The sequence below is a fragment of the Schistocerca serialis genome, chromosome 5 (genome assembly GCF_023864345.2).
Source record: "Schistocerca serialis cubense isolate TAMUIC-IGC-003099 chromosome 5, iqSchSeri2.2, whole genome shotgun sequence".
Taxonomy (NCBI): Eukaryota; Metazoa; Arthropoda; class Insecta; order Orthoptera; family Acrididae; genus Schistocerca; species Schistocerca serialis.
In genome coordinates, this window is record NC_064642.1 from 65,472,827 (window position 1) to 65,492,585 (window position 19,759).

The window sequence follows — 19,759 nt, forward strand, 5'->3', positions numbered from 1 at the left end:
CTTCCAGGACTGATAACAGAGATTCTGTATCAATCGAATCATATGCTTTTTTGAAATCAATGAAGGAGATTACGTACGTCTTCGCCCTTGATTTTTGGTAAGCCATGATGTTTTTGAGGTTTAGTATTTGTTCCGAACATGATCTACCCTTTCTAAAACCTCCCTGGTATTCCCCGATTTGCGGATCCAATTGCGGCTCTGCCCTGTTCAAAAGGACTTTAGAAAGAATCTTGTACGTTATATCCAGCAGTGATATTCCTCTTTAATTGTTGGGGTCTGTCTTCAAACCTTTCTTGTGGATAGGGTGGATGAGAGCTGTTCTCCATTCTGCGGGGATCTCTTCTTCCTACAATGTAGTTTTATATGATTTCGCGCCATTGTCATACCTGATGAAACCATTGTGGATTTTCGGCTGCCCAGTCGTGCATGTTATACAAATTCACATTAACGTGGTTAGTAAAAGTTGCTTCATCGGTAAAGAGCACACGTTAGAAAAATGTAGGGTCGCCTCTCAGTTGACGAACGGCAAATCGACAAAATTCTGTACGACGTTAGAAGTCACGGTCGTCGACTGCCTGATGTAGAGACGGATGGTAGGGTCGGAAATCCTGTAGATGCAGAGTGCGAATGACACTCTCCTGGCTGATTCCACATTCCTTGGTAATATGTCCCATACCACTATGCGGATTAATTAACGTCGTTGCCAGAACAGCTTCGTCATGTTCTCTGTCAATTTCAGTCCTCTTACTTGTCTTCTTCTCTAGCGTCTTAATAATTCGTGCAACTGCCTGGCGCGTCTGGACTCTGGCGATCCAGATAGATAGCCCTATACCCCTGTATTCTTTTTACGGCATTTCTTTCACATTTTAGAATGTCCAACTTCTCCTTATTTCTGTAGATATCAACGCGCTAAGAATGTCGAAGCAGAAATGAGCGGCCTGCAGCGTAGGCAAGTAAACAAGCAAGCGTGTGACGTTCTGACAGAGCCTAGCATGACAGCTCTGCTTGGCGGTGATTGCACCGCTAAGGCCGATTCCGGCGACCGTTCTCTCAAATTCTAGGACATTTCACGAATTTTTTTATAAGTTTCAACGTCAACATTAACAAACGCTATACCACTGTAATTGTCTCGTCAAGAGTTATCGAAAGCATCTATAAAAATTTTACGTTTCCATTTAAAAAAACGTACTTGCTTCAGTATCTCCGTTGATACCAACTCTAAAAATATTAACCAAACAAAAAAAAAAAAAAAAATGCGAGCCTCTCGACGCTCCAACATTTACGGAAAACCATGTTTCGGTACGTGTAACAATTCACTAAATAAAAGGAGTGTTACGTCTTACATGACTCACTATATGTATGGTGTGTGTTCTGTCTGACATGTTTGAGAGAACAGATGCCAGTCACATACAAAGACATGTATAGTACAACCTACATCAATCTGAACTTTCTTACTGTAGTCAAGCCTTGATCTGTCTCTACAGCAGAACGCCCCCCCCCCCCCCTCCAGCTCCCTCCCGCCTCACCGCCCATGCCCCCCCCCCCCCCCCCCGCACACACAACACACACACACACACACACACACACACACCTTACCCTCCATTACCAAAGGGAAGATTTCCTTTAGCCTCACAGCCTGTCCTAATTATCGATCACTTCCTTTACTCAAGCTGTCCCATAAATTTAAATTTCCCCGATTTGGTTAAGGTTCCTCTTCATCAAAAATTCGAACTACCTAATTAATCTTCAGGATTCTTATGTAACACAACATGTCAAAAGATTGTATTATTTAGTTAGTTCAACTGTTTGCTTTCCACATTTCACTTTCGTATACGCTGAAAATCTAGATAAGTAAAACAAGAAGTACAAATAAAAAGAAATTAAGTTTTGCCTAGACACTGTAATTCAGGCAGAGTCACTAAATGACTTGGAAGGGCATTTGAACGAAACTGATGGTGTCGAAAAGAGGTTGTAGTGCGAACATCAGCTAAAATAAAACAAGGTTTAACATTTTAATATTCGGATAATAAGTTGCCGTCTCTTTATCTAAGAATAGATGATCAATGCAGCTAGCCGCTATCTCTGTGTAATGTCTTGTCTGTATAGACGTGTATCTGTTGTCTTTCAGATCCCTTCACCTTCAGACACAAGTCTATACAGTAAAGTAAGGCCCTCCCAGTTCTTGGCTGATCCGTGATAAGACAGGTGAAAAATTAGACTAATGGAGGATTATTAGTATTATCTCTATTTTCATTCGCTCTCTCTCTTTCTCTCCTTTATCTATGTATATAAGATTTCATTACGTGATATAGTGATAAAAAAATCATCCAAATAGAATCTTTGGTGGAGTCCTTCGTCTTGGTAATCAGCGGCTGGCTTGCTGTAAGAGATCTTTACATTTATTATTATTGTTAAACACTGCAGTCAGTCGGGAGAATCAATCGTTTGGACAATTTGTTCCTTTTACGAAAGATTGCGAATTCCAGATGTGTACGAAGCCTTTTTGGATGATTTAACACAGACTCAGTGATTGCAGGCTCTCTTCGACACAGCTGAAACTTCCCCACTAATTACACGGCCAACATGATCAACAAATGATTCAGAAAAAACTCATTCGTTCATTCACTCCAGAACAAAATAATCACAAACCTTATTTATGGAGGAAATCGTGTATTAAATCCATCTCCATTACAGGTCCAGATCTCCGGTATTTCCACGCCCCAATTATTTTCCTTTTACAATCTCTTTCTCTTCAAAACAAAACCGCTAGCGGCACAAATGTTAATTGGCTCGCTTTTGCGTGAAGAAAAACAGAATATGTATCTCTCAGAAACACGTCGATCCCTCAAAAGATACTCCAGAAGCTGTCCCCGTTACCACTCTAACAACCATGGAGAATGCATATATGCATCTCTGTTATTTCAAAGAATAAACGCACTGGAAAATACTTTGGCGTCCACGAGCTGTCGCCGCATATATTACGAGAAAATCAGATCAGATAACTTTTTCATAGTGAATGAATGTGGATGGTTTGATTGAAAATGATTAATTGGTGCGTGGTAGAGGGTGTTTGCTGTGGGGACATTACAAAGACTAGTGAAATATAATCGAAATGATTCACGCAATGCTGCAGGAGTAATTCCTGCAGCATCGCCTGACACTGGTAATAGTCGATGAGTTTCGTTGTTTAGGTAGAAAAATAGCTGACGATGGCTGAACTAGAGAACGTATAAAATGCATATTGTCAGTAAGAAGAAGAAGAAGAATTTGGTAACTTTTCATATAAATTTCACTGTTAGGCAGTGTTTTGTCAAGGTGTCTGTCATGAGTATAGCCTTGTATGGTCGACTTTATTTCGAAGGTAGTGATATGAATCCGTGAATTTGTAAATGATGCTTTTTTTAGGTTTGTCAGAGACAAAACCAAGATTCCGAGCCTCTAAAAATATTGTCCACATAGCACATTTCTTCTTTTTTGATGTTCGTTATTCTGCGATAAATGGTGCGCTTCTTCAACGTCGGCCAAAAAAATTTAGTGCTTACAAAGAACAAAGCTTCATAATATTGAAGTGTCCTGCCCAGCAGAGTGAATTTCAATGTCAAACGGTGCTATGAATAGTCTAATTTGTCGAGTTTTATGTGCCTGAACAACAGCAGGTAATCCTCCAGCATCTTATGCCTCTGAAACTCTTGCAGGTCTCTGAATACTGTTGACGGAGTTGGAAAATCTTTTCTCGAAATAGCCGGCCGCGGTGGCCGTGTGGCTCTGGCGCTGCACTCCGAAACCACGGGACTGCTACGGTCGCAGGTTCGAATCCTGCCTCGGGCATGGGTGTGTGTGATGTCCTTAGGTTAGTTAGGTTTAAGTAGTTCTAAGTTCTAGGGGACTTATGACCTAAGATGTTGAGTCCCATAGTGCTCAGAGCCATTTGAACCATTTTTTTTCTCGAAATACCACACACCGTTCCTCCAAAAAGCTATCACTGTCAACCATTGAGAAAAATTATACCACAAAATTAGTTGCGTTCTTCTTTCTTAAGCTGAATTACGGATTCTGATAGCAAGAACTCTGCATCGTCTGGTAATCGCAGTGGGGACTGCATAAGAATACTTAATATTGCCACACTACTGGAACATCACGCAGTTTGGCTAACGCGTAATCAACACTATGAAAGAACTCGGATCTTGAAAACCACTGAGCATTTTAATTGGTTTGGTTGACGGAGGAAAGATAGCACTCGGCAATCAGAAGCTTCTATTTTCTTCTCTTTACTATCCATTATATTATTATTGTGTGTCAACGTGACAGCATAATTATGAACTATATATAAACACATGCTGATCACATGCTGAAAGTCATCGCCCACAACTTTTCCTATGGAATGATACATGCTGTCAGAACTCAAACGTAATAGTATAAAACATCAAACCACAGATCGCTGTTCGAAACACAGAAGAGGCAGTGTGGACGTAGTGACAGTTATGTAGATGGTTCAAATGGCTCTGAGCACTATGGGACTCAACTGCTGTGGTCATCAGTCCCATAGAACTTAGAACTACTTACACCTAACTAACCTAAGGACATCACACACATCCATGCCCGAGGCAGGATTCGAACCTGCGACCGTAGCAGTCGCATGGTTCCGGACTGCGCGCCTGGAACCGCGAGACCACCGCGGCCGGCACAGTTATGTAGAGCTTAGGGTAGATCTGAGCTGGATTTTCGTCCCGTGTAGGGGAATGACAGTGGTCTCAGTTAGCATACTATCGCACACAGAGCACTCTTATCAGATTAATAAGTGAATCAGATGTGGCAGGGAATAAATAATGTTGCGTAGACCAATGAAAATCTGTAGTTTTCCAAGAAATACAGAGTTCATTTACGACCAAACAATGACCATAGACAGCGGAGACAGAACTCTGCCTCTTATGTGTGCCACGGAAATGTAACAAAAGGATATGAAAAAGAAATAAAACCTTATGGGGCAGTAAACAGCAGCAGCTTCGTTGGAAACACAAAGCAATAAAAAGCCCATAAAAGGAAAAGTTGTTTGTGCATCAGATGAAGTTTGAATACTGCCGATCTGCGAGGGAAACCATTCTTAAAGGCGAATTCGTTTACACAGGCAGAACGAAATACAGAATTAGGCACTGTCTTATACGAACGCTTAGCTTAAAAGTGCCCTACAATATATCTGTTTTGTAAGAAATGCCAACATTAAGTAAGATCCCGAGATACCACACTTTTATTCGCTTTGAGTACAATCTGCGTTGACATCAAAGTTCATATTGTGTTAGTAGTTCAGATGAATATGCCTGATAACCCAGAGAGAAAAAAATAATTAATGATCGTTGTGGAAGTCTTTATGCGATTACCAGCGTCAAGCGTGAGATACATACCTCCATGTATCTCACGCTTGACGCTGGTAATCGCATAAAGACTTCCACAACGATCATTAATTATTTTTTTCTCTCTGGGTTATCAGGCATATTCAGCTGAACTACTAACACAATATGAACTTTGATGTCAACGCAGATTGTACTCAAAGCGAATAAAAGTGTGGTATCTCGGGATCTTACTTAATGTTGGCATTTCTTACAAAACAGATATATTGTAGGGCACTTTTAAGCTAAGCGTTCGTATAAGACAGTGCCTAATTCTGTATTTCGTTCTGCCTGTGTAAACGAATTCGCCTTTAAGAATGGTTACCGAATGAAGCCATCGTAATTATTTTCATCTGAACTTTCAATCGTATTTGTTCACATGTGAGTACTCCTTCCAATATAAGTTTCAGAATGGTCACTGGTGACACACAAACATCAGTTACATTTAACGACTCATAAGAGTGGTGGTGAGTGAAATAGCATAACTTCACGCAAGAACTCCAGTAAATGTAGCTATTCGTCTGCGCCACATGATCTCAATGATGGCAGGCATATCGAACATGTCATAACCTAAATCCGAATATCTGTAGCTCTGGGTTATCAGGCATATTCAGCTGAACTACTAACACAATATGAACTTCGATGTCAACGCAGATTGTACTCAAAGCGAATAAAAGTGTGGTATCTCGGGATCTTACTTAATGTTGGCATTTCTTACAAAACAGATATATTGTAGGGCACTTTCAAGCTACATTTACTGGAGTTCTTGCGTGAAGTTATGCTATTTCACTCACCACCACTCTTATGAGTCGCTAAATGTAACTGATGTTTGTGTGTCACCAGTGACCATTCTGAAACTTATATTGGAAGGAGTACTCACATGTGAACAAATACGATTGAAAGTTCAGATGAAAATAATTACGATGGCTTCATTCGGTAAATCCGAGCCAAACTATTAGAAAATAAATGCAGAGTTCCATAAGTTTAAGCAAACCGAGAACGCCTAAATGAACACATCAAACGTCAGATCATGCACCAGTAAACGAGTGTGTTTGACAGGAATGTGCTCGAAAGTAATGCTCCGAATTTTTATTCTGTTCTCTATCGGTTGAGGCATTACGTGTCATACATATTACTCGGTCGACTTTCCAGCTGTGTTAGTGCAAATTGTAGCCCCCACCCCATCCCAACGCTACAGGGCTCCGAAATGTAGCTTATAACATGGGGGTGTGTAACGTACAGGGTGACAGTTATTGAACTGTATGGAAAAGAAACGCAAATTAGTTACAAACGACGGCGTGCACACGCTTTATTCCTCATGTAAACGTCACTACAGATATTCGGATTTAGGTTATGACATGTTCGATATGCCTGCCATCATTGAGATCATGTGGCGCAGACGAATAGCGAAATTCTGCATGACCCGCTGAAGCGTCGGAACATCGATGCTGTCGATGACCCCTGAATGGTTGTTTTCAGATCGGCAATGGTTTTGGATTTATTGCTGTACACCTTGTCTTCAATATAGCCGCCGGCCGGAGCGGCCGAGCGGTTAAAGGCGCTACAGTCTGGAACCGCACGACCGCTACGGTCGCAGTTTCTAATCCTGCCTCGGGCATGGATGTGTGTGATGTCCTTAGGTTAGTTAGGTTTAAGTAGTTCTAAGTTCTAGGGGACTTATGACCACAGCAGTTGAGTCCCATAGTGCTCAGAGCCATTTGAGCCATTTCAATATAGCCCTACAAAAATAAGTCACATGTGTTCAGATCCAGAGAATAAAGCGGACAATCGAGGCCCATACAGTGACCTTAGGGTACTCCAGAACCAGGATACGGTCCCCAAAGTGCTCCTCCAGGACATCAAACACTCTCCAGCTTCGATGGGGTAAGCTCCGTCTTGCATGAACCACATCTTGTCGAAATCAGGGAATAATAATGGGGATAAAATCATCTTCCAAGATCTTGACGTACCGTTCGGTGGCCACCGTGCCGTCAAGGAATAACGCACAGATTATTCCATGACTGGGCACTGAACACCACACAGTCACCCGTTGAGGGTGGAGATACTTCTTAATTGTGAAATGCTGCTACTCAGTCCCCCAAATGGGCCAGTTTTCCTTATTGACAAAATCATCCAAATGAAAGTGGGCTTCGTCGCTAAACCTAGCCATAATGCGCGTACCAATTCCTAATCACACCCCGCGGTCAACCGTGCAGTTTGAACGTGCTAACGCAAACCGTTCAAAGGTTATGACGATTTCATTTCTTATAGTTCAATAACTGTCACCCTGTAACTATGTCGATGCTTCAGCTACCTTCAGAAAACTGAAAGCACGAAAACGAAGAGTTCGTCCTCCTTCAGCCTCACAATGTCAGACCAGAGACTATCGGTGCGACATCTGCAGCAATTCAACGCCATGGATTCACTGTCATCGATCATCCTCCATACACTCCAGACTTGTCACCATCTGTTTTTCATTTTTTTTTTCAAAACTTAAAGAACACCTTCTAGGACTTCATTTTGACAGTGATGAAGCGGTGCAAACAATGCTGAGGTTGTGCCTCCGTCAACAAAGTCAAACATTGCTCAGTGGCCACATCAACAAACAGGTCTCTCGTTGGTGGGAATATGTTCATGACCAGCGTGGCTATGTTAAGTAATAAACAAGCATAACGAAGAAGTATGTATCATGTTAATAAGGTCTGTTTTACTTTAAGACCTTTAAGAGCTTCCACATAAAAAAATTCTGAGGCATTATTTTTCAACATGCCCTCGTGCCCACCGACCGCTGAAGACCGATGCTTGGTATTCCGAAATAGTTGCCCATGATATTACTCGAAAGGGACCTGAGATGACATATACGTCAAATTGAAGATATCTTCCTGCGGGAACATCTTTTTGATGTGTCGCTAGGGAAGATGGATGACCAGAATGTTCTTTAGACATATGATTATCGCAGTGGATTCAAGATAACGCAAGCAAAAATCTCCAGATGATGTTACATGATTATTATTATTTGGTAAAAACCCATTATGAGTGTCACCTACCAGCAAATTCTAGAGCTTTTCAGTTTCTTACCAGTTCAAGAAAAATACGAACAGACAGTATAGGACTGTATTCCTGACTGAACAGGAAAACTCCAGCAGCTGATTCATTGCGTAGAAATTCTTGCGTGAGCATTCCGACTTTCAGATCTCGTGTTGTTGGATTTGATTTTCTCGTACTCTATATAAGTTAGAATATTGTTTACTCCATAAAGATTCGTGATATAAAAAGTTGCGAGAAATTTTAATTCGATTGTGTATACTGTCACAGAATATAGTCTTACAAATCCTGACATCAAAAGAAAAAGGAAATTTCACAGCCGGCCGTTGTGACCGAGCGGTTCGAGGCGCTTCAGTCCGGAACAGCACTGCTGCTACGATAGCAAGTTCGAATCCTGCTTGAGGCATCGATGTGTGTGATGCCCTTAGGTTAGTTAGTTTTAAGTAGTTCTAAGTCTAGGGGACTGATGACCTCAGATGTTAAGTCCCATAGTGCTTGGAGTCATTTGAACCATTATACTCTATGTGCGTTAAAGTAAAAATCAAATTTACAGTGACGATCCCACTTATTCTTTTGATTGCTGTTTAGTACCTGAAGACATATCAGACCAAATTGCAATCCTTCTCCTCAGCTAAAAATAAGAAAGTGATTTGCTAATTAGCGTAGGCAGACAACCTTACAATGAGAAATCAATATGGACATTACATATTTAATTTTAAGATAGTGGTATTAGATTTGTGCAGGTATGTGATTAAGTGAAATACGTGAGTTCTAGAGGGCTTCGACGCAGCTAATTCTCTTACATGAAGGAACCACGTTGCTGCTTGTTTTAAATCAGTTGTGGAGTATATAACCAGTGAAGCTATACCACCTTAGCTAATGCTAGCTACCACAAAGTTTACGACGCTTATGTTTGTATTGCGGCTGTATATTCTTAAAACGCTGAAGCTCTTTCTTTGGGAATCAAACAGCGTGAGTTCCGGATACAGTGACTTTCAGAACGTTTCGGCCATTGCAACGTAGCTGAAAACTTCCGAGAGATGCATCCGTTATTCAGACAGCTGAAACTTTCCGGCTGACTTGGGCTGTACGCTGAGTCGGCCGATGTTAAATGGTTTTATTGCTGTAAATCAGTGAGTGGAACGAATTCACTGTTTAACATGCAAACAAAATTAAATAACAGGCGGTATGTGCAATACTGTCATGTTAATTATTCAAATTAATCAGAATATATTGTGTTTCAGGGGCGCGCAAGTCGTCTCTTCCGAAGCGACCATCGGCAGTTTCCAAATCTAACTGCATGTTGTAAAGCTAATTTACAAATTGCAATGCATTCGCCCTCACTTCCATGGAAACATATCTTCATTTTAGTCCTTTGTACATAACTCAGCAGCATGAGTGACCTTCTGGAATATAAGATTGCAGTATCTGAACGCGTCAGATAAAATAACATCAGCTTTCTTTTTTTACTTTAAATGGATAAGATGAGAGACTCTTCATAAAATTTTAAAGAAAGACGGACATGGAATAATGAAGGTATGTATCTCGAAGATAGGTACCAAAAGATGAATATAGGCTCACCGGACAAAAAGTTAGCCACCACAGTGTGCAAGCACAGATGAATCTTTAAGCCTATACAGGGTGTTACAAAAAGGTACGGCCAAACTTTCAGGAAACATTGCTCACACACAAATAAAGGAAAGATGTTACGTGCACATGTGTCCGGAAACGCTTAATTTCCATGTTAGAGCTCATTTTAGTTTCGTCAGTATGTTCTTCCACCTACGCTCAATGGAGCACGTTATCATGATTTCATACGAGATACTCTACCTGTGCTGCTAGACCATGTGCCTTTACAAGTACGACACAATATGTGGTTCATGCACGATGGAGCTCCTGCACATTCAGTCGAAGTATTCGTACGCTTCTCAACAACAGATTCGGTGACCGCTGGATTGGTAGGGGCGGACCAATTCCATGGCCTCCACGCTCTCCTGACCTCAACCCTCTTGACTTTCACTTATGGGGGCATATGAAAGCTCTTGTCTACGCAACCCCGGTACCAAACGTAGAGACTCTTCGTGCTCGTATTGTGGACGGCTGTAATACAATACGCCATTCTCCAGGGCTGCATCAGCGCATCAGGGATTCCATGCGACGGAGGGTGGATGCATGTATCTTCGCTAACGGAGGACATTTTGAACATTTCGTGTAACAAAGTGTTTGAAGTCACGCTGTACGTTCTGTTGCTGTGTGTTTCCATTTTGAAGAGAAGTAATGAAATGGGCTGTAACGTGGAGAGTAAGCTTTTCCGGACACATGTCCACATAACATATTTTCTTTCTTTGTGTGTGAGGAATGTTTCCTGAAAGTTTGGCCGTGCCTTTTTGTAACACCCTGCACAGTTGGCACAGCGATCAAGCCCTCTGCTCAACTGTGCACGCCCTGCCACTACGTTAGCATGAGGCAAGTAGCAATTAGTGAGATATTTATGTTTCAAATGGGTAGATGTAAGGGAGTATCCGGAAACAGGACTTCCATAAGCTCCTTGTTTTTGAGAGAAAAGTGCTTCGGAAGATCTTCGGTCCGGTTCTGGATGCAGATTTAGGGGAATGGAGGATCAGATACAACCAAGAGCTTGAGGAACTATACCAGCAGCCCAACATAGTAGGAACTGTCAAAGCCAAACGAATGCAGTGGGCCGGTCATGTGGCCCGGATGGAGGATCACAGATGGCCTCGGAAGCTCCTGGATTTCACACCTACAGGAAAGAGACCGCCAGGGAGACCCAAGAAGCGTTGGAGGGATGGACTCCATGAAGATTTGAACCAAGTGTCAATAGATGTGAACGGATGGCGGATAGCAGCAATGGACAGAATACAGTGGAGGAGGAAACTTGTAGATGCGTGCGGTCCACTGGGCCTGATCACGTAGTAGTAGTAGTAGTAGTAGTAGTAGTAGACGTAAGGGCGTGACAGGGTGGAAAAAAGGGGCAATCGTGTTTGGCTGTGCCAATAGTCAGTCAGTGTGTGAAATTGCTGGATTTGTTGGCATTCCACGGCGTACTGTTTAACGTATGGTGTAACACGACGTCAGAATTGCTCTCGGACAAAAACCCCGACTGAGAGGGACAAGAGCTGTAAAGGCTTATTAATTCTCGGAAGTTAAGGATTTTTTTCACTCTCGAACATTGGAGATTTTTCTGGCGCCCTTAGCGAAACTTTGAGTGCAGCTATGGTATAAACATCCGTTTGTCGTATTCCGTACCTCAGTCTGTAAAAACGGAACTCTTAGAAGCATTGTCGTACATCTTTCTTCTGTCTGTCTATCTGTCTTTCCAGCTGTTAAGAACCCTTTTCCTCACGATCGGCTAAATGTATCAAGTTGAAATTCCTGTCAGATTCCGAAGTCTACAGTCCATTTGCCGAGTAAAAAAGACTATGCTTCTAAGTGAATGTAATCAAAAGATACGGCAGTTAATGTCACAGATTGTCAGACTCCCAAAATCACTCACCAAAACCTATAGGACACTTCCCTTTGAACTGGAATAATGAATTTTGGCAGGAATCAAGATCCTCCAGTACAAGTAAAGGGAAAAGTCCGCAAACTTTTAATTTGTAATTATATCACAGAAAACTTTTTTTTTTGTCGTATGTTGTCTGACTGCCTGTCTGTCCGTCTGTGAAGACCCCTTTCTCTGAGGAACCGGTGGCTTCACCAAGTTGAAATTTATGTCACATACTTACGTCTGTGGCCTTTGGCAGTGTAAAAAATTTAAGCTTCAATATCAATGCAAACAGAAGATACAGCCATTCGTGTCGCACATATTGTTACTCAGAATCTCACTCATGGGAACCCACAGGCTACTTTCCGTTGTCTTAGAACCAAGTAGTTTGGCAAGAAGCAATGTTTTATAGTACAAATAAAGCAAAAATATCCAAAAATTCTTAATTTTCAATCATATCATAGTAAAATATTATTTAATGTCGTGTTATTCGACCGTCTTCCATCTGTTATGTCCCTTTTATCTCAGGATTGGGTACTCAGGAACGTTTAGTCGTATGCAGTTTCAAATTTATGTTACATACTGAGTCTTCAATCCCTTGGCGGTCTAAAAAACTTGAGCTTCTATGTCAATACAGTCTAAAGATACAGCCATATATTTTGATATATTGGCAGCATCGATATCGATAACAGACGAAAATCGTATAAATTTTCGATGGAGGAATCGTCTACACATAATGAAATTTGTAAGGAACTCTCAGCCCGCGAACGATACTCGCAGAATAAGAAAAACCGAAGAAAAGCTCTGCGTTCTGACCCTGATATGTCAATCGGGTCCGACTGATCGCCGTGTCATCCTCTGTCAATAGTGTCACTGGATGCGGTACGGAGGTGCATGTGATCCATACATCACTCTGCCGGCCGTTGACGGCTGTCATGACCCTGGAGCCACTACTGCTCACTCAAGTAGCTGCTTAATTAGCCTCATGAGGCTGGGCGCTGCCTGTTCTAAGTCCCCTCACAAAGGAGAAAAGCCTGGAAGTACCGGGAATTGAATCCGGTTCTCCACCAGACACGCTGACAGCTGGACTTCGAAGGCGGACTTGGAACGAATAAGAGGAAGCTGGAAAACATTTCCAGTTTCGAGATGTGAGACTTAGTCTCTCCACCAGGAAGACAGACTATTGCTTTCGGTGTCTTCTGCTCTAGCCCTATAGGACAGGGCGCAGAAGAAGGAAGCGTTATTGGGGTGTAACGTCCACTCGGAGAGGGTTCGTTAGAGAAAATCCCAAGTTCTGATAGGCGGTCGGATAGGGGGTGGATGAGTAAGGCAATCGGGCGTGTTCTTTTCCAAACAACCGTCTCAGTTTTTGTCTTTTACGGTTTAGGGAAACTGCAGAAACCGTAAAGGATGTTCAGCGTGGGGTATGAACTGCCGTCTTTCTGAAGACGAGTGCAGTGTATTACCACTGTATTAGTCACCTCGTTTGTTACAGAATGTAGAGGTTTGGCATTTAACCCTTTATATTTCTTTGAGATACACACTTACGTTCTTTCTGGTCATAATCACGCGAATGGTAGTTAGGAGAATAATACTCATAAATTATTAAAAGTAATTATCATTTAAATTTTGGTTCTGTTTGCTCCTCTGCGGTTACATTTGTGCCAGGATCATAGACCTACGAAAGTATTTCTGTTCAGTTTTTCGCAAAACTCTTGTTGGTTGTAACTTCTCATTTGCTCTTCGATTAAACTTTTCACAAAGCGCAACACACGTGAGATGCAGCAGAATTGTTTGTGTGAGATTACTACAGGAAAGATGACTCTGGCTGTTTCTGGATCCCATAGATTCTTTATTGGTTCGCCACACAATTTATACACACCAGCCATTATACTATGGGACTTAACATCTGAGGTCATCAGTCCCCTAAACTTAGAACTACTTAAACCTAACTAACCTAAGGACACCACACACATCCATGCCCAAGGCACGACTCGAACCTGCGACCGTAACGGCAGCGCGGTTCCTGACTGAAGCGCCTAGAAGCGCTCGGCCACAGCGGCCGGCAGCCATTAACAATTAGCCGATATGAGATTCAAGTGTAATTTTATATAATCCTTCCCAGCTCTCACCATAAATTTTTTGACTCTCAATATTAATCATTTCTGCCACAGTACTCTAAATATTAACGATCCTAAGATCTTGAAAAGAGGATTTTATGTTAGATACTGTTGATGTAGCTTATCTTGTTGGATCAGGAATCAGTTTTATAACGTTTGCATTGGATTATCTTCCAGTCTGTGATGTACACCCCAATCACGTTTCTACGAGACGGCGTATGTATGCATGGTTGCCTAATGTTGCCTCCATAATAGAGTTCTTACAACTGCAAATGATTAACATGACCCTGCCATTGTCATCTGCATCTATACCTTTACTCCGCAAATCACTGCGAGGATCATGGCAGAGGGTACTTCCCATTGTACCAGTTATTAGGGTCTCTTCCCGTTCCATTCACGAATGGAGCGCAGGTAGAATGATTGTTTGAGAGCCTCTGCGTGTGCAGTAATTATTCCAACGTTATCCTCACGATCCCTATGAGAGCGATACGTACGGAGCTGGAGTATATTAGTAGCGACATCATTTAAAGACGGTTCTTGAAACTTTGTTAACAGACTTCGTCGGGGAAGTTTACGTCTATCTTCAAGAGTCTTCCACTACACTGCCTGAGTATCTCTGTGAAACTCTTCCTCGGATCACACAAACCTGTCACCATTCGTGGCGCCGTTTTTTGTATAAGTTCAATATTCCTTGTTAGTCCTATTTGGTATGTGTCTCACACACTTCACCAATATTTTACAATCAGTCGCACGAGTGATTTGTAAGCAGTCTTCTTTGTACAGTAGACTCATTGCACTCGCTCAGTAGTCTACCAATAAACCGAAGTCTACCACCTGCTTTACCCACGGCTGAACCTATGTGATCATTCTACTTCATATAGCTACAAAGTGTTGCACACAGGAATTTGCATGAGTTGGCCGATTACAACAGCGACTCACTGATATTACAGTCAAAGGATACTACGTCTCCTCGTTTTGTGAAGTGCACAGTTTTACGTTTCTAAACATTTAAAACAAGTTGCCAATCTTTGCACCACTTTTAATCTTTTTTAACTATATATGACGGTAGTATCTGTTCCCGAAAGAACAGTTACCGTGGATGACCATGCAGCTTTGCTAGAAATGAAATGATCATTAAATAGACACCCTAGCTGCAAGCAGGCGTTGATACACTTCATTGGGGACATGTTGAAAATGTGTGCCCCGACCGGGACTCGAACCCGGGATCTCCTGCTTACATGGCAGACGCCCTATCCATCTGAGCCACCGCGGGCACAGAGGACAGTGCGTCTGCAGGGACTTATCCCTTGCACGCTCCCCGTGAGATCCACATTCCCAACATGTCCACAACACTACATTCGTTATGCGCCTAATAGATGTTTGCAGGAGATCCCGGGTTCGAGTCCCGGTCGGGGCACACATTTTCAACATGTCCCCAATGAAGTGTATCAACGCCTGCTTGCAGCTAGGGTGTCTATTTAATGATCATTTCACTTTTAATCTTATCAAGATCTACTGAATATTTATGTCGCTTCATTGAAACAGTACTTTATCATACATAACTGCAACATTTGCAAAACGTTTGAGGTTATTATTAATAGTGTTTGCAAGGACATTAATATACAACGTGAACAGCATGGCTCCCAACATTCTTCCTGGGACACACTTGAAGCTACTATTACATCTGGCAATGACTCTCTGTCCAAGCTAACATGTTGTGTCCTCCCTACCAAAATCTTCTCAGTTCAGTCACAAATTTCCTTTAATACCCCATATGATCGCGCCTTTAACAATAAGCGTGATTCTGGTACTGAGCCAAATGGTTTTCGGGACATAATGAAAACTTTGGATCAAGGCAGTCTATCTGACTGTATGTCAGTATGTAGCTTTCAATATGTCATGTGAGAAAAGTGCGAGTTGGATTTCACATGATCGATTTTTTTGGAATCGTTGGTGGATGGCACTGAAGAGGTTATTCTGTTCAAGATACCTCGTAATGTTTGAGCTCAGAATATATTCTAAGATTCTGCAACAAATCGATGTCAAGGATACTGGGCGTTAGGTTTGTGGATCACTTCAACTATTCTTCTTGTAGACCGTTTTGACCAGCGCTTTTTCCCAAGAACTGGCCAGGGGTCTTTGTCTAAAAGATCTACGGTAGATTATAGTTAGAAGAGGGGCTAACTCAGCCACAATTTCAGTGTGGAATCTGATAGGGATTTCATTTCGCCCTGAAGATTTGTTCAGTTTTAACGATTTCAGCTGTTTCTCAACCCCACTGACACTAATACTTATTTCATTCACCTTTCCAATGGTAAAAGGATTAAACTGGGGCAATTCTTCTAGGTTTTCTTTTGTAAAGGAACATTTGAAAGCGATGTTAAAGATTTGACCTTTTACTTTGCTAGCCTCAGTTTCAGTTTTCTCTCATTCTCTGGGGACTGGACACTGGCTTTGGTGCTGCTAACTGCCATATCAAACGACCAGAATTTCTTTGGGTTTTGTGAAAAAAAAAAGAAACCTACAGCTAGGGATTTCCATAAAACGAAGTATTGTGTTTTGATTTTTGCTTCACTTTAGTTTAGAACATCAAACCAGTCATTCGTTTTGGGATGGAGATAGAATGAATCACAACGTGAATACCGTAAATTATTTATTCTAAAATGCATTCAGAGTGCCAGATTTGTGTAAATATGAAGTACAAAATACCGGTTTCTACCGTACATGTAATTTCGAGTTTGGCAGAACATATGTCTGACTTACACCATGCTCTCACACAGATATAAAACTGGCTGATACTGCTTAGCAGTGAGAAACAGAAGACCTTCACCCTGACCGATAGTTTCAAAAAACGCTCAGTGTACAAGTAAATACAACTCAACACATTTACTGTGACTGTTTACTTGTTCACCGAACTGGAGTGGGCATATCACCTATTGAAGTACAGACAGCTATTACATTTCACCGATGATCTGCAGGCTGGTGCATTGGTCGCTGTGCAGATGAAGTAGGTGTTGTACCTGCAGTTCTCTGCCTACACATTGGGCGCAATACCCCGTCCGCAAACTACTAGGGCTGAAATTACCTCAGTATAAGGCAGAATACAAGTCAAGATTTCTGTTTGCTCACTAGCCAAGAAGAGAAATTCCACTCAAATATTTTCCCATAAAGAAGCACTTAGATTTGTGGCAGACTCCACAAAGACCTAAAGAATCGTCACTCGAGTAAACAGAGTAAACAAGTCTGTCACGGAGAAACGACTTCACGCACTCCCTTTATCGAAAGAAACACTTCCCAAAATCAATGCGTCCGATTGTCCACTGTGGCCCTCACCAGCGAAGTCTCTAGCTCGATCCTCGATCGATCCCCGTGGTGATGTGTTCTCGATCGATCCCTGGAGGTAAGTCCTAAGTCACGTCACACTCTGCTGCTTCCTGTGCACACGGTGTCTACGTTTGCGCTCAGGTGACTGATTCCAGCGGCGATTGCAAGAACATTACCCCCCACTACGTGAGTCATGCATGTGCCAGCCAATCACCTGAAGCTCGTTCCCCTTTCAGAAGATTTTCTGTGAGGTTCCATTTGCGCTCCTACATCCTTAGCACTCCACAATCAATTCTTGTCTCTGCTTTTCGGCGGGAAGGCTGTCCTGGCGCGTCTCGTGATAAGATTTCTTGGAGGTCAGCTTCCGACCATCAAAAATGTTCAAGTGTGTGTGAAATCTTATGGGACTTAACTGCTAAGGTCATCAGTCCCTAAGCTTACACACTACTTAACCTAAATTATCCTAAGGACAAACACACACACCCACGCCCGATGGAGGACTCGAACCTCCGCCGTCGCGACCATCGTCTGCGACCCCACGCATACCTCTGCACTAGAAGAATGCCCTTTTGCTTTTTGCCGTCCCTGATGCTGTTTCTCCCGGTACACTATTCTGAAGTTTTTTTTCCGTCCCACCAGAGTGCAACCTCCCATCTGCTCTGTCTATGCTACGGGGCTTCTGCCCTCTGCCGTCTCCATCATCGTAAACCGCGGCCGCCACGCCCTGTTCTCTCTCAGGACATTAAATGTCCGCCTCTGCAGAACACGACAGGTCTCTTCCCACCCCCTCCTTATCCAACAGCGGCTTCTGAAGAACGCATGGCCTACTTCACCTTTTCTGTCAGTGCTCAGCCGTATTAACTCCCAGATTTCCAGGACTAAAGACATTCTTAATATGTGGTGCTAGGCACTATCAGCCAATGAAACGATGAATAATCCGGTTGTGCATTGCAAACAGTGCTCAGATATAAACATAAATCTCCAAGAATATTAAATATTTGATGGCAAAATCTTGTCATACGACAGTGGAAAAGGTTGTAAGTTCCTCAAGACGTATTTGTGTTTTGACTGAATAATTTGCCAACAGCCTTACCGTAGTGGTAACAGATCACCAAAGTCAAGTGCTGTCAAGCTTGGCTAGCACCTGGATGTGTCATCATCCGGGTCTGGCGAGTGCTGCTGGCAAGCGAGATGGATTCAGCCCTTGTGAGGCCAGTAGCGGAGGTACTTGATTGTGAAGTAGTGGCAACGGTCACGAAAACTGACAGCGGCCGGGAGAACGGTGTGATGACCACATGCTCATCTGTATCCGCATCTGGTGACGCCTGAGGGCTGAGGATGACGCGGTGGCCGATAGGCTCGTTCGGGAGGTGGTGGTGTTTTTTTTTTTTTTTTTTTTTTTTTTTAATGAATAACTCGCAGCCCTTCCACTCTGCCATGTCAGGTGTCACTGTGTGGATTATATTCCGATTCAGATGTAGGGTGCTACGGTCGCCGGTTCGAATCCTGCCTCGGGCATGGATGTGTGTGATGTCCTTAGGTTAGTTAGGTTTAAGTAGTTCTAAGTTCTAGGGGACTGATAACCACAGCAGTTGAGTCCCATAGTGCTCAGAGCCATTTGAACCATCAGATGTAGGGTGAATGCCATCGTCACTGCTATCATTTTTTTCTTAATAAATATTCTCCATTACTAATGCTTTCAACTGTTCGTCAGAAAGAAATCGTTTCGTCATAATAGCAACACAGAAACTATTACGTTGGGTACTTGAACTACGAGCACATTAAACAGTTGATGAAACGTTACTAGTAGGAGTAACCATATGATAATGTCAGAGTAAAGAGTGACCTGTGCTCTTGTATAACTTCACACATTTCGATAATAGGTAGGTATTATTCTTGTCTCTCAGACGCACAGAAGTAAAATTTTACTGCCGATATTTGTACACGTCGTAAATTATCAAACATCTGTCTCACATAGACCCAAGATACATAACGCAACGTATCAAGCTACAGCAAAAGAGAGAAAACAATATTTTTTTCATTTCATTTTAAGCAATGTAGAATGTATTGAAAATCAAAATCATTACACTTTTATATATATAAACGTTATGGTAGAACAAACTTCTTTGTGGGTCAGAATGACTCAAACATAACATCAGGGGTAATACAAATTTCAGCGTACAAAGTCCCATGGTGGAAAACTGTATACATGCGTGTCTCAACTTTTTATTCTTGCTTTCCGGTAATTAACACTCTTCTGTCATTGACATTCAGCCTGTAATCATGTCTTGGAGAACTATTGATCTTTAGGGACCATCAGAATGCAGTGTGTGCTGAAAAGTAATTCTTCCGAATTTTTTATTCTGTTCTCAGTATTGATT

The 19,759-nt window shown here is 42.2% G+C and overlaps 1 protein-coding gene and 1 non-coding gene across 2 annotated transcripts in view; one reads left to right on the forward strand and one right to left on the reverse strand.

Moving 5' to 3' along the window:
* LOC126481079 (atrial natriuretic peptide receptor 1-like) overlaps positions 1-19,759 on the forward strand; it is a 1,220,509-nt gene that overhangs the window by 728,252 nt on the left and 472,498 nt on the right. The gene's annotated exons all lie outside the window — the stretch shown is intronic.
* Positions 15,254-15,328, reverse strand: Trnat-ugu (transfer RNA threonine (anticodon UGU)). Its single transcript has one exon. It is a non-coding gene; the product is annotated as a tRNA-Thr (tRNA).